Source organism: Mustela lutreola, chromosome 2 (assembly GCF_030435805.1).
Source record: "Mustela lutreola isolate mMusLut2 chromosome 2, mMusLut2.pri, whole genome shotgun sequence".
NCBI lineage: Eukaryota > Metazoa > Chordata > Mammalia > Carnivora > Mustelidae > Mustela > Mustela lutreola.
Window position 1 is genome coordinate 5664609 of NC_081291.1, and position 14952 is coordinate 5679560.

A 14952-nucleotide genomic window follows, 5' to 3' on the forward strand; every position below is an offset into this window, starting at 1 on the left:
TGGGACATGGCGTCTCCATGCCAGGAGACACACCTCAGAGGGAACTAAATCTGCCAACAGCTCGATCTCAGTCTGCCAGCCTCCTGGGGTGCGAGACAATACGCTTCTGGTGTGCAAGCTGCCCCGTCTGCGGTCCTTTGTCACACCAGTCCTGGGAAGCTAACGCAACACCCAAGTGCCATGTGGGATCCCGGATGCCATCCAGTGACAAAAAGGACATCAGTGGGAAAATGTAAAATATAAATGAAGTCGATCATTTCATTAATAGTATTGTACCATCTTCCTTTCCTCTTTTTGACAAGCGTATGATGGTCATGTCAGATGTTAACATGAGAGAAAGTTGCGTGAAGGGTAGGCAGGACGCCCCGGACCACCGCTGTAATTCATCTGTAAATCTAAAATTATTTCAAAGTAAAAATTTTGGGAAAAAAAATCCCTAAAACACTCTATTTAGGATTCCATTTCTGTGAGGTCCCTGGAGGAGTCCCGTCCACAGAGGCAGAAGGTAGATGGTGGGAGCCGGGGGTGGGGTGGAGGGAGTCCGTGCTTCATGGGGACAGAGTCTCAGTCTGGGAAGATGGGAAGTTCTGGAAATGGGGTGGGGGGTTGTCTTTGCACAACGGTGTGAGTGTGCTTCGTGCCACGGAGCTGTGCACTTAGAGACGGTTAGGATGGTGAATTTCATGTTGTGTATGTTGCCACAATAAAACAACTCTATCAAAAATCTACGTAGGATCTTTATTAGGTGATATTGAATTTATAAGTTAACTTGGGAAAAATTAATGTTTAAGGTTTTTTTTTTTAAAAGATTTTTATTTATTTATTTGACAGACAGAGATCACAAGTAGGCAGAGAGGCAGGCAGAGAGAGAGAGGAGGAAGCAGGTTCCCTGCTGAGCTGAGAGCCTGATGTGGGGCTTGATCCCCAGACCCTAGGATCAAGACCTGAGCCGAAAGCAGAGGCTTTAACCCACTGAGCCACCCAGGCGCCCCTCAAGAGTTTTTGTTATCTTGGGAAGAGCATATGTTTCCTCTCCCTTGTTCCTTTTTATTTCTTTTTTAATTTTTATTTTTTAAAGGTTTTTTAATGGAGCGACTGGGTGGCTCAGTCGTTAAGCATCTACCTTTGGCTCAGGTCAGGATCGTTGAGTCCTGGGATCGAGCCCCGCATCGGGCTCCCTGCTCATTAGGGAGCCTGCTTCTCCCTCTCCCACTCCCCCTGCTTGTGTTCTCTCTCTTGTGGTCTCTCTCTCTCTCCCCCTGTCAAATATATAAATAAAATCTTTTTTAAAAAAGATTATTTACTTATTTATTTGAGAGAGAGAGAGAGAGAGCATGAACGGGGGTAAGGGGTAGGGCAGAGGGAGAGGGAAAAGCAGACTCCCCACTGCACAGGGAGCCTGACATGGGGCTTAATCTCGGGACCCTGGGATCGGGACCCGAGCCAAAGGCAGACGCTTAACTGACTAAGCCACCCAGGTGCCCCCTTCAGAGATCAATGCTTCACTCTTTAGTGAAGTTAAATCCCTAGAACTTTCTAGATAATCATGGTAGTGAAATACTGTCAACCTTGACTCTTCCTTTCCAATCTTTCTTTTTATTTTCTTATCGAATTGGCAAAAGAGCAAGAGGGACATCTTTATTTTGTTCTTGATTTTATAAAAAACGGTTCTCAGAATTCACTCTTACAGAAGACAGTTCTGTGGGTTCCGGAAATTGCTGCTTATCAAATTAAGGAAGTTTTATCCTGTTCTTTGTTTACCAAGCGTTTGTTTTCTTGTGTTTGTCTTTGTTTTTTTGTTTTAATGAAGAATGAGTGTTGACTAGACATATCTTTTAGTGTGGAGGAGGCAAAAAATACATTGTAGAAGGAGCCAGAACACGTGGTACCAGTCACATAAAGCTTCTGGATGAGTAAAACCACCCAACAATACATTATATAAATTCGTCTGTAAAATTGGTTTAACATAGCAAAGACCAAGTTTGAAAGGGCAGTTACCTTGGGGAAGAAAAGAGTGAAGACCTGAGAAAGTACATGGGATTGTCAGCTATAACTTTTTTTTCCACTGAAAAGTTTGTCTTGGCTTTTGGATAGACACAGGAATTCATCAGCCACGGAGGGCAATCCCATCATACTTCTGCTGGAGCCAGCGCCGGGCCTCCTCTTTGCTGATTCCGCATCTGGCCGCCGTGCAGCCCATCCTGCCCCTCTTGTGTGATCTTGTCTGATGCTGAAACCTGGACTAGTCGGCACTGCACGGGAGTCCAGGTTGCACACACACCCATGCTTGCATCATATCTGATCCCCAGATCAATGTGCTCCTGGATCCCGAAACCAAAATTTCCAGGATCAGAAAAGCTATTTTTTCTTAACTCATACTTTTGCAGCCCTAGACCTCTGTCCGGGATTCCTTTCATTTTGGCTCCACAGGCGGCCGTCGGTTCATCTCTCCTGCTGCCAAAGGTTCTGACGGCATATCTAGCTCTGGGGAACACCGGGGGCTGGCCTCTGCATGGCTCCAGCAGTCTGGCTCTCCCCCACACAGATGCTGAGACAGAGCTTACAGATGCAAGGATCCCCCATGGGGTTCTCCTTTTCACCTTGATCCCCATGGTGGAGAACAAGAAGAGAAAGTACAATTTATTTCCTTTTAAGAGGATCTGAAATATGTAAAGAAGTCAAAACTTGGTAAAGCTGAGAGGAAATCATGTGGATTTCCACGTTTTTATATTTCTGCGTAACTTTGTGTGTGCTTGACTTTTTTTCCATGATAAAAAAGCAAAGCCCAAACTTACAGCAACAACCAATGCATAACATACCCTTTGCAATGACCTAGGTTCCCTGGTAGGTAGTGAGCTTCCTGTCTCTGGAGAAAATCAAAACCACAGAGTGTTCTTAACCTTGAAGCTGAATCCCTTTAACTTCTGCCTTCTTCCCACCCCTTGTCTCTGCTATTCAAGTCCTTGTGGGACTTGTCCCCAGCTGACACTCCGGCCCCAGACTACTGCCCCGGAGTTAGTCTCAGCCTCTCCAAGAATCCCACCCCCAAGCTCTGCATATGCTACCATCACAGTGGGAACACTCTCTAATACACCCGTCTCCTCCAAAAAGAAAATTAAAAAATAAAAGAAACTGACTCTGCCCAGGGCCCAGGCATCGCCTCCTCCAGGAGGCCCTCCCAGATCCTCTAGGCTGAGTCAGATACCTCCAGAGGTTTTCATACCCCCTGTGCTTCCTAGACTCATTGCGTGTTTTTCAAATCCTTGGCCCCATGTTTTGGCCTCCCAGAAGTGGGTCTCTCCTTCTCTGCTCGGGGCTAGGACTATTGGTGGAAGGTCTGTGGCCATCCTCATGCCAGGGACCTCTGTTCGCTTTTCCTAATTCCCCTTCCAGTGAATTCTGGGCATGGGGCAGGGCTGGACAGCCTGCCCTGACTCCCCAAGGCAGCTTCAGCCACAGGCTGAAGAGACCCACCTTCCTGCCTCTTTGCCTCTGCCTGGCAGACCCTTTCTTTTCCTGCCAACAGCAGCCAAGTCCTCCATGAGCACTTTCAATGCTATCACTTCCAGAAAACCACTGCTGCTCCTCCAAATGCACTCACTGTTACTCCCTCCATAAGCGCTGATGAATCAATGCCACCTACGTCCTTTCCCAAGAGCACATTCTGATGAGGTTGTGCAATCCTTGTGGCTTTTTTTTTTTTTCCTGTTTCCTCCCACTGAACCCACGCCCCTCCTGAATACTGCTGTCTTAGAGAGCCCCAGAAGAAGGGTGTGCCCTCCCAGAAAGATCCTGCTGCTAAGTCAGCTGTGTATCTGTTGGTGTGGGCTCCATTTCTGATGATGAAGGCAAGATGGGTCTTGTGTCTTGGAACCAGGAGACTTCTAGGAAGAGGAGCAGGACCCTCCTGTTATTTGGGAAATAATATTTCTCAGCCCTGAGTTGTCCCCTGAGCCCCACTGACTTTTAAGGTCTGACTTCTCCTCTCTCTCCCACAGGCATCTACTCTGATGTTTGTGATACACATTCTTAAATATATGCACTTGAGTGTGGTTGCATGTGATTCTCATAAATGTCATAGCACCAAGGGTGGTAAGTGCTGCTTCTTGAGACTCTAGGTTATTGAGATCAAGACACTAGATCTTTTTTTTTTTTTTCCAGATTTTATTTATTTACGGAGAAGCAGGCGCTCCACTGAGTAGGGATCCCAATGACAGGCTCGATCCCAGGATCCCGAGATCATGACCTGAGCCAAAGGCAGACACTTAACCAAGTGAGCCAGCCAGGCGCCCCTAGACACTAGATCTTACCACTAGTTCATTTCAGAGTTGTGTAGCCAGCCAGTTTTACTTAGTGATGAGCCTTGAAAACCACGGTATGGAAAATGGAAAGACTAGCCATCCCCTGGGAGGCACCTGCATCTGTTCTCGGTAATACGTACCGAACTTCCGTAAATTAATAAGAAAAAAAAACCACTTCTTCGAAAAAGATGGATACAACCTATTTACAGGAAAGCAAACCGGAAGAATGAATCAGCATGCAATAGATACTCAAAATCTCCGGAGAAACATGACCTGAGTTACAACAAAATTCAGTGAGAAGTAGTCAAAGTAGTTTAAAGACTTTTTTTCACAAAAGGGGAAAAAAGAAAGGAGACTGAACATGAAGGAATTAAGCATTTCGCTTCTTGATAAATTAGTTTTAGAAAACACACATGGTTGGGGGGGTCCCTGGGTGGCACGGTTTAAGTGTCTGACTCTTGATTTCAGCTCAGGTCATGATCTCAGGGTGGTGAGATGGAGCCCCCCATCAGGGTCACACTCAGCACGGAGTCTGCTTAAGACTGTTTCTCCTTCTGCTCCTCCCCTGGCTCTCTATCTCTCAAATAAATAAATCCTCAATAAAAATGTATTTCTTTGGGGGCGCCTGGGTGGCTCAGTGGATTAAGCCGCTGCCTTCGGCTCAGGTCATGATCCCAGGGTCCTGGGATCGAGCCCTGCATCAGGCTCTCTGCTCAGCAGGGAGCCTGTTTCCTCCTCTCTCTCTCTCTGCCTGCCTCTCTGCCTACTTCTGATCTCTCTCTCTGTCAAATAAAATAAATAAATGTATTTCTTTGAGAGAGAGCAAGAGAGAGCATGAGCGGGGTGAGGGACAGAGGGAGAAGCAGACTCCCTGCTGAGCAGGGAGCTCCATGCTTGGCTCGATCCCGAGACCTCGGAATCTTGACCTTAGCCAAAGGCAGACACTTACTGACTGAGATTAAAACAAAACAAAACAAAACAAAACAAAAACAGGGGCATCTGGTTGACTCAGTCAATGGAGCATGTGACCCTTGATCTTAAGGTTGTAGGTTTTAGCCTCACATGGGGTGAGGAGACTACTTAAAAACAAAAAAATTTATGTCTTTTTATGGGTGCCTGGGTGGCTCAGTGGGTTAAGCCGCTGCTTTCGGCTTGGGTCATGATCTCAGGGTCCTGGGATTGAGTCCCGCATCGGGCTCTGTGCTCAGTGGGGAGCCTGCTTCCTCCTCTCTCTGCCTGCCTCTCTGCCTACTTGTGATCTCTCTCTCTGTCAAATAAATAAATAAAATCTTTAAAAGAATATATATATATGTCTTTTTAAAAATAAGACAAAAGCTGAGTGCCTGGCTGGCTCAGTTGGTTGAGTGACTGCCTTCAGCTCAGGTCATGATCCTAGAGTCCCAGGATCAAGTCCCACATCAGGCTTCCTACGCAGCGGGGGGGGCTCTGCTTCTCCCTCTGACCTTCCTCTCTCTCTCTCATTCTCTCTCTCTCAAATAAATAAAATTTTTAAAAATAATAAGACAAAAGTATAGAGGAGTGGGGACTTTTTTTTTTTAACGAAGGGTGAAATAATTGAAGACAAAAAATAGCAACAGTGAATTTAACTGTTCTAAGCAAATTTTAAGTGCTTTTAAACACATCAATGCACATGAGCTTGTAACAGTCCAATGAGGTAGGAAGAAATATTACAGACTGGGAACCAGGCGGTAGGGAGGTTCCTCCTAAGATTAGACAGCTTGGCAGGGGGTAGGGAAATTAGACAGTTCGGGAATGGGATCGCTGGGGTTTCAACACAGGGCGTTCGACTCCCATTTGGAAAACAATACCAAGTATTTAAACCAAAAATAGCAGAAAGAATAAATAAAACCCATATTTGAGAAAAAGACTACTGAACAGTACATACCTGAGATAAGTCTGGAAGGAGAAAGAAGATACAGGAAAAATAGAGCCACAATGAGAATAACGGTAAGGAAAACAGAATGTGTGCTATAAAATTAAAGATCTGGGAGAAATAGCTTCTTAACAAAGCGTGACCCAAATAAAAGCAGAAATTTGTAAAATGCAGCTTAATGTATTGATCCTTCTTTGGTTGCCTTTTTTTGTTTTTTTTTTTAAGCAGGCTCCATGTCCAACGTGGGGCTTGAACTCACGACCCTGAGATCAAGAGTGGCAAGCTCCACCAACTGAGCCAGCCAGGTGCCCCTGTTGTTTGTTTTCTTCATATTTTGACTAAGAAATTCTTCCCACTTGGGGTTTTTCTCCCCAAAATTTCACGTTTCAAATATTTAGGTTTCGACCCACCTGGGCAGGGACTGGCTGTCTTACTCACCATTAAGTGGCCAGGACTGTCAACGGAGCCCAGCACACAGCAGGTCCTCAAATCTCTGTTAAATGAATTGATGAGAAGCCGCTGTGTGGGAGACCTAAGAGCATGAGTCGCAGGGCTGAGGGGGTGTCTGGCCACATGTTTGTGGAGGGACTAGAATCTTCATCCTGCAAAGAAACATAGCCTTGGCCTGTGGACCCAGAAGGAGGTCTGCATCATTCGTTGGTGCGACCGTGGACACCAGTCTTCAGCAGCGCCACTGTATGTTTGGGGGAGGAACTGCAGGAGGGGACAGATAAGACCAAGTTTCCAGTTGATGGGGGAAGCCGGTCTGTTCCCTCTCCTCGGACATTTGGTTTTTAGGGCTCCTAAAGATTCTTGGACAATTCAAGAGAGAAGAGAGATAATCTGGGATGCCTGTTCATAAATAAAGGGAGGAAGCCACTAATGAGGGGCGCCTGGGTGGCTCAGTTGGTTAAGCAACTGCTTTGGCTCTGGTCATGATCCCAAGGTCCTGGGATGGAGCCCTGGTCCAGCTCTCTGATTGGCAAGGCACTTGCTTCTCCCTCTCCCCCTGCTTGTGTGCTCTCCCGCCAACCCCGGTCAAGTTAAACAAGTAAGATCTTTAAAAAAAAAAAAAAAAAAAAAAAGAGTGTGAGTTCAAACTCCACACTGGGCTCCATACTGGGTGTGGTGCCTACTTAAAAAGGGGGGAGGGGCGCCTGGGTGGCTCAGTGGGTTGATGCCTCTGCCTTCGGCTCAGGTCATGATCTCAGGGTCGTGGGATTGAGCCCCGCATCGTGCTCTCTGCTTAGCGGGGAGCCTGCTTCCCCCCCCTCTCTGCCTGCCTCTCTGCCTACTTGTGATTTCTGTCTGTCAAATAAATAAACAAAATCTTTCTTTTTTAAAAAGCCACTAATTAGAAAAAGAAATAAATTTATGGAACAATCCATTCTCGTGATGTGGTAACTGGAATTCTCGGTTTAATGTCTGACTTCCGTGAGAGCCAGATTTCAGCTTCAAGTTCTTCACTGTATTCACAGCTTCTAGGACCATGTCTGGCACCTACGAGTCATTAAATGGTTGTTTGTGAAATCAGTGAGAGTAACTGTGAGTTAATCCTTGCTCACCGCCCATCAGCCACATTCCGCTCACATGCCGGCATGTTCTCATCTCCGCTGGGCTCCCTCTGGCTGGCACGTGCTCCTTCCAGCATGGTCAGGGATAATCCCTTGCTTCATCTGGATCTCTGCTTAAAGGTTTCCCCTCCCTTCCTTCCTTTCTGGTTCTTTTGAAACAAGGGTTCACATACCACGTCATTCACCCTTACCATTCAATGGTTTTTATTATAGCCACACAACATGCATCCATCACCCCAACCAATGTAAGAACATTTCATAAGAGGCACTTGGGTGGCTCAGTTGGTTAAGCAACTGCCTTCGGCTCAGGTCATGATCCTGGAGTCCCAGGATCGGGTCCCGCATTGGGGGGTCCCTGCTCCCACAGGGAGCCTGCTTCTCCTCTGCCCCTCCCCCCTCTCATGCTCTCTCTCTTGCTCTCTCACTCTCTCAAATAAATAAATAAATCTTAAAAAACAAGAATATTCCATAACCCCAAAGAGAAACTCCCTACTCCTAACCATCACCAGTTTCTACCATCAGTCCCAGCCCCTGGCAACTGTGAATCTGGTTTCTGCCTCAATAGATTTACCTATTCTGGACATTTCCTATAAATGGAGTCATACAATCTGTGGTCTTTTGTGTCTGGCTTCTTTCATTTAGCATCATGTTTTCAAGGTTTGTCACATTCCAGCACCTAACAATGCTTCATTCCTTTTTTTTTTTTGCTTTTTTAAGGATTTTACTTATTTGAGAAAGAGACCACAAGGAGGAACAGAGGGAGAGAAACAAGCAGACTCAGCACTGAGCTTGGAGCCCCAACTTCCCTGAGAGTCCGACCTGAGCCAAAATCATTCCAATTCTAGTGTATGTTCTGCCAAAGCAAGCACTGACCTGAGCCAAAATCAAGAGTCAGACGCTTAATCAACCGGTCCACACAGATGTACCCATGCTCCATTCCTTTTCACAGCCAAATACTATTCCATTGAATGGATATACCACATTCTATCGACCCATTCACCAGTGGGTGGACATTTGGTTCAGTCCCGCTTTTGAGCTATTATGAATCATGCTGTTGTGAACATTCATGCTTGAGCTTTTGTGTGGGTTTGTTGTCCATTCTCTTAGATAGATACCTAGGAGTGGAACTGCTGGGTCACGTGGCCATTCAAGGTTGGACGGGTGGAGGAACCGCCACACTGTTTTCCAAAGAAATGCTGCTTATTCAGAAAGGCCCTTCCTGATCATCCTACCTAAAATGGCGGCCCCCCAATCACATCTCCTTCCTCTGGATTGTCCCTGGCGGGGGGGGGGGGGGGGGGACAGCACGGTACAATGTATACAGTTATCACTCCATGACATGGTAACACCTGGTGCCTATTTGTTCATTTGTTTACTGTCTTCCCTTCCAGGGAATCTCCCCAAAATCAACTTTTTTTTTTTTTTTTTTTTTTTTTTTTGCCAATTTTGTACCTTGCTGAATCCCCAGTGCCTGGAAAAGTCCCTAACACTGAGGAGCTGATGACAAAGATGAGGTGTCCCGGAAGCCACAGGCAGGAGGATGTGGCCAGTTCAGTAAACATATCCCAGAGAAACCCACAAGAGATCCACAATCTGGGCTCCGCGGGGCAGGGAAGCCACAGCACGGGGGAAGCCGTAGGGTCAGAGGCCAGATGGTTGTGCTGAAGCCCCAGTGGCGGCCGAGGTTCCAGAGATCCTCACTTCCAAGAATGCTGATAGTTAAAAAACAGCCGCCCGTCCTCAGTCTGGAAACGTTCTTCGACAGACACGCGGCCCTCCCGGGACATCTGGGACCTCTCCCGGCTCATCCCGACTCCATCAGAACTGCTGCTTCCCCTGGGGGTCCGAGGGAGTGCCTGTCAGCGCTGATGACTGTTTCGGTTATCGGAAGCACCATAACAAGCTATCCCACAAATCGGTGGCTGAAAACACAGCAACCTATAATTTTTCCCAATTCCGTGGGTTGATTGATGTGGTTTCTTTCCTGGCCTCAGGAAAGAATTACCCAGGGTTGTTGGATTTGCATGGAAAACAGCTGGAAGGGCCAAGAGGAAACTTTGCTGGGGGAGGTTGGCTGGACCGCTTTCCCATCCTCATAGCCTGTCATCCTCACGAAACCAAGCCAAGGTCTCTAACATGGCAGCCCGCAGCATCCCCAGGAGCATGAAGGCGGAAGCCGCAAGGCATGCTGGGGCCAAGGCTGGTAAGTCACGTGGAGCTGCTGCTGTACACTGATTGGTTAAAGCAAGTCACGGGATCAACGCACATTCCGGCGGGATAGAGACCAGAGACTCCACCTCTGGTTGGGAGGAAGAACGGTCACATCTAGAGAAGCAGGTGTAGGCAAGAGGGAGGAATTTGTGGCCAGGATTTTTCAGTCTCTCACAACAACTGAGAGAAGAGTAGCTGTGGTGGGAGCTACATGACCTTGGATCGGAACACCAACACTTCTTGGCTGGGAGGCTTCTGCGAGCCACCTCTCTGAGCTTCAGGCTCCTGCCATCATGGAGAAGCAATCTAACCTTACCATGTTGGTAGTCATCTTTTTAGGTTACTCCCCAGGAAAACGAGTGGCAAATCAACAATTCTTAAATCTTTCCCGGCAGGCTCTCTCCCTGAACATGGGTAATTTCATGTACTAGGGGTCCCAGTGGACCTTGGATGGCAATGAGAGAGGATGATAATGTCAGTGATAAGAACAGCTACCTCTTAGGGATCCCTGCTAGGCTGTACGTGTTATTCTGCTGATCTCTCTTTTCTTTTTTTTTTTTTTAAGATTTTATTTATTTATTTGACAGATGGAGATCACAGCAGGCAGAGAGGCAGGCAGAGAGAGAGGGGGAAGCAAGCTCCCCGCTGAGCAGAGAGCCCGATGGGGGCTGGATCCCAAGACTCTGAGACCATGACCTGAGCAGAAGGCAGAGGCTTAACCCACTGAGCCACCCAGGCGCCCCTCTGCTGATGTCTTGACGCAGACTAGGAGTCTTTGGGCCACCCCAGAAGCAGAACTTAAGACTTTGAAATTTTGTAGCTTATTTGGGAGATGATTTTTTTTTATATTTTATTTATTTATTTGACAGAGAGAGATTACAGGCAGGCAGAGAGGCGGGGGGCGGGGGGAGCCGCTCTCCACTGAGCAGAGAGCCCAACACCAGGCTTGATCCCAGGACCCTGAGATCATGACTGGAGCCAAAGGCAGAGGCTTTAACCCACTGAGCCACCCAGGCTCCCCCATCTAGAGATGATTCTAGAGGCCCCAGGAGGAAACTAAGAAATTGGGACAGGGAGGAGAAAGAGTCAGTTCAGGGTGTGCTCATGAGCAGGTACTGCTGACTGGAGCTCAGTCCCCCTGGACACCTCAGGAACACAGTGGAACATGCAACTCAAGAGTTATCCTGACCCACAGGATCACCTATCTCTCTTGCACTGCCAGCCTGCCCTCCACTTGGGTGAGAGCAAAAAAACCTCCAGGTGTTTACAATAAGAGAGGTGAATGCCAAAGGAATGTGGACAGAGCACTGACAACTCTTCACTACTGCCATTTTGTAGAGGGGGAACTCACGATGTCGAATGAAATGGCCAAGAATCAACCCCAGGCTCTTCTTTCTCCAGAGTCCTGCTCTTTACCACTCTGCTATACTTCCAGTTGAAGTTGTTGACTTCAAGTTGTCTCTAGTTCAACAACGTTTCAAACTAATATTCGCCCTCCCCTGACAAACTTCAATTATAAGATCTTTCACCTTCTATGAAATTAACTCAAACTGTATCAAAGATCTAAATGTAAAACCCAACACTATAAAATTTCTGGGAAAAACATAGGAGAAGTTTTTGGATTGGGGAAAGATTTCCTAGATAGAACACCAAAAGTAAAACCCAAGAAAGAAAAATGGATATATTGGAAAATGTAAAACTTTGCTCTTTGAAAGATGCTGTTAAGAGAATGAAAAGAAAAAAAAAAAAAAAACGAGGAGAAAAGATGAGAAAATCACATATCTGATAAAAGATTTGTTACCAGATTATATATAAAAAAAACTCTCAAAACAATAAGAAAAGAACCAATCCCTTTTTATTTTTTAAAAATATTTTACTTATGGGGCACCTGAGTGGCTCAGTGAGTTAAGCCGCTGCCTTCGGCTCAGGTCATAATCCCAGGGTCCTGGGATCGAGGCCCGCATCAGGCTCTCTGCTCAGCAGGGAGCCTGCTTCCTCCCCTCTCTCTGCCTGCCTCTCTGCCTGCTTGTCATCTCTCTCTGTCAAATAAATAAATAAATAAATCTTAAAAAAATATATTTTACTTATTTATTTGATAGAGAGAGACACAGCAAGCCAGGGAACACAAGCAGAGGACTGGGAGAGGGAGAAGCAGGCTTCCTGCTGAGCAGGGAGCCCGATGCGGTTCTCTATCCCCGGACCCTGGGATCATGACCTGATCCGAAGTTAAGCAGTTGCTTAACCAGCTGAGCCACCCATGCACTCCAACCAATCCCTTAAAAAAAAAAATTCATGAGGTGCCTGGGTAGCTCAGTGGGTTAAAGCCTCTGCCTTCGGCTGAGGTCATGATCCCTGGGTCCTGGAATTGAGCCCCACATCGGGCTCTCCGCTCAGCGGGGAGTCTGCTCCTCAGGCCCTGCCAGCCTCTCTGCCTACTTGTGATCTTGTCTGTCAAATAAATAAATAAATAAAATTTTTAAAAAAAATAATAAAGTGCTTTTATTTTATGTACATTGAATTAGCATTGTAGGTATCTTGGATATTTGCAGATATTTGCAGGTGTCTTGGAAGGTAGTTCATTTAATCCAACTTAGTGAAGCCTGTATCCTTTACATACCGACAGAGACACCGGCAGCAAACAATGAAGCCATATTTCTAGACCAGGCGGTGCTGATTTGAACAAACACAGCGAGACTGACAACCCTGGCCACACTTCCTTGGACGGCTCCAGTAGAGTTGCTCTCTCAGACGGAACGAGGCAACCTATTTTTTTAAACGGGCAAAACATCCAAAGAGACAGGTCACCAAAAAAAATACTCAGATGGCAAAGAAGCATAGGAAAAGATGCTTCACATCATTAATCATCAAGGAAACGCCAATTAAAAATCACACTGTGCTAATAAGAGGATGGCCAAAATTAAAAAGACTGACCGTGTCATGTGCTGGCAAGAATGTGGGAGGAAACGGGACTCTCACTCATCGCTGGTGGGAATGAGAGATGGCACAGCCATTTTGGAAAATAGTTTGGCAGTTTCTTAAAAAATGAAACATACTGGGGCGCCTGGGTGGCTCAGTGGGTTGGGCCGCTGCCTTCAGCTCAGGTCATGATCCCAGCGTCCTGGGATCGAGTCCCACATCGGGCTCCTTGCTTGGTGGGGAGCCTGCTTCTCCCTCTGCCTCTGCCTGCCACTCTGTCTGCCTGTGCTTTCTCTCGCTTCTCTCTCTATGACAAATAAATAAATAAAATCTTTAAAAAAAAAAAAAAAAAAAAAAAAAAAAAAAAAAATTCATGAGGTGCCTGGGTAGCTCAGTGGGTTAAAGCCTCTGCCTTCGGCTGAGGTCATGATCCCTGGGTCCTGGAATTGAGCCCCACATCGGGCTCTCCGCTCAGCGGGGAGTCTGCTCCTCAGGCCCTGCCAGCCTCTCTGCCTACTTGTGATCTTGTCTGTCAAATAAATAAATAAATAAAATTTTTAAAAAAAATAATAAAGTGCTTTTATTTTATGTACATTGAATTAGCATTGTAGGTATCTTGGATATTTGCAGATATTTGCAGGTGTCTTGGAAGGTAGTTCATTTAATCCAACTTAGTGAAGCCTGTATCCTTTACATACCGACAGAGACACCGGCAGCAAACAATGAAGCCATATTTCTAGACCAGGCGGTGCTGATTTGAACAAACACAGCGAGACTGACAACCCTGGCCACACTTCCTTGGACGGCTCCAGTAGAGTTGCTCTCTCAGACGGAACGAGGCAACCTATTTTTTTAAACGGGCAAAACATCCAAAGAGACAGGTCACCAAAAAAAATACTCAGATGGCAAAGAAGCATAGGAAAAGATGCTTCACATCATTAATCATCAAGGAAACGCCAATTAAAAATCACACTGTGCTAATAAGAGGATGGCCAAAATTAAAAAGACTGACCGTGTCATGTGCTGGCAAGAATGTGGGAGGAAACGGGACTCTCACTCATCGCTGGTGGGAATGAGAGATGGCACAGCCATTTTGGAAAATAGTTTGGCAGTTTCTTAAAAAATGAAACATACTGGGGCGCCTGGGTGGCTCAGTGGGTTGGGCCGCTGCCTTCGGCTCAGGTCATGATCTCCAGGTCCTGGGATCGAGTCCCTCCTCAGGCTCTCTGCTCAGCAGGGAGCTTGCTTCCCTTCCTCTCTCTCTGCCTATTTGTGATCTCTCTCTGTCAAATAAATAAATAAAATCTTTTGAAAAAAATTAAACATACCTACCATATAATGCAATTATCCACTCCTAGGTATGTACCCAAGAGAAATGACTGCATATACGCACAACAATACTTACTCACAAAAGCTCACAGCCATTTTATTCATGACAGCCGTAACTGGAAACAACTCCAATGTCTCCTAGCAGGTGACTATAGAATCACACTTGTAGATTGACGCAATGAGATTTTACCCAGCAGTGGGAAGGAAGGAAGTGTTAATGCAACACGGAGGACTGTCAGAATAGTTACGCTAAACAAATGAAGCCAGCCTCAAGAGGCTACATGCTGTATGGTGCCATTCATACAAAATTCTAGAAAACGTAAACCACTCTAAAGATAAAAAGCAGGTCAGTGGTAACTAGGGGATAAGGAGGAAGGCTTACCAAGCAACACAGGAAACTTTGGATGGTCATGGTCGCATCCATCATCCACATGCATTGTGGTGTTAGGGGGGTTAGTCAAAACTGTACTCTTTAAATATGTACAGGTTAGGGACACCTGGGGAGCTGAGTTGGTCAAGTGTCTGACTTCAGCTTGGCTCATGTTCCCAGGGTCCTAGGAGAGAGACCACTGTCAGGCTCCCTGCTCAGGTGGCAGTCTGCTTTTCCCTTTCCCTCAGGTCCTCCCTGCCTCACTCATTCTCTCTCTCTCTCTCTCTCTCATAAATAAATGTTGCTGTTGTTTTTAAAAGCACAACCTTTTGACTTAAAACCATGAGGTCTTAGTTG

The 14952-nt window shown here is 46.3% G+C and overlaps 3 pseudogenes; all 3 read right to left on the bottom strand.

The window, feature by feature from the left end:
* Positions 1–2107: 2107 nt before the first annotated feature.
* On the bottom strand, positions 2108–2601 carry LOC131823077 (large ribosomal subunit protein uL5-like; annotated as a pseudogene).
* A 9959-nt stretch (positions 2602–12560) lies between these two features.
* On the bottom strand, positions 12561–12991 carry LOC131823078 (small ribosomal subunit protein uS14-like; annotated as a pseudogene).
* Positions 12992–13557: 566 nt separating this feature from the next.
* Positions 13558–14637, bottom strand: LOC131823079 (small ribosomal subunit protein uS14-like; annotated as a pseudogene).
* Positions 14638–14952: the final 315 nt, after the last annotated feature.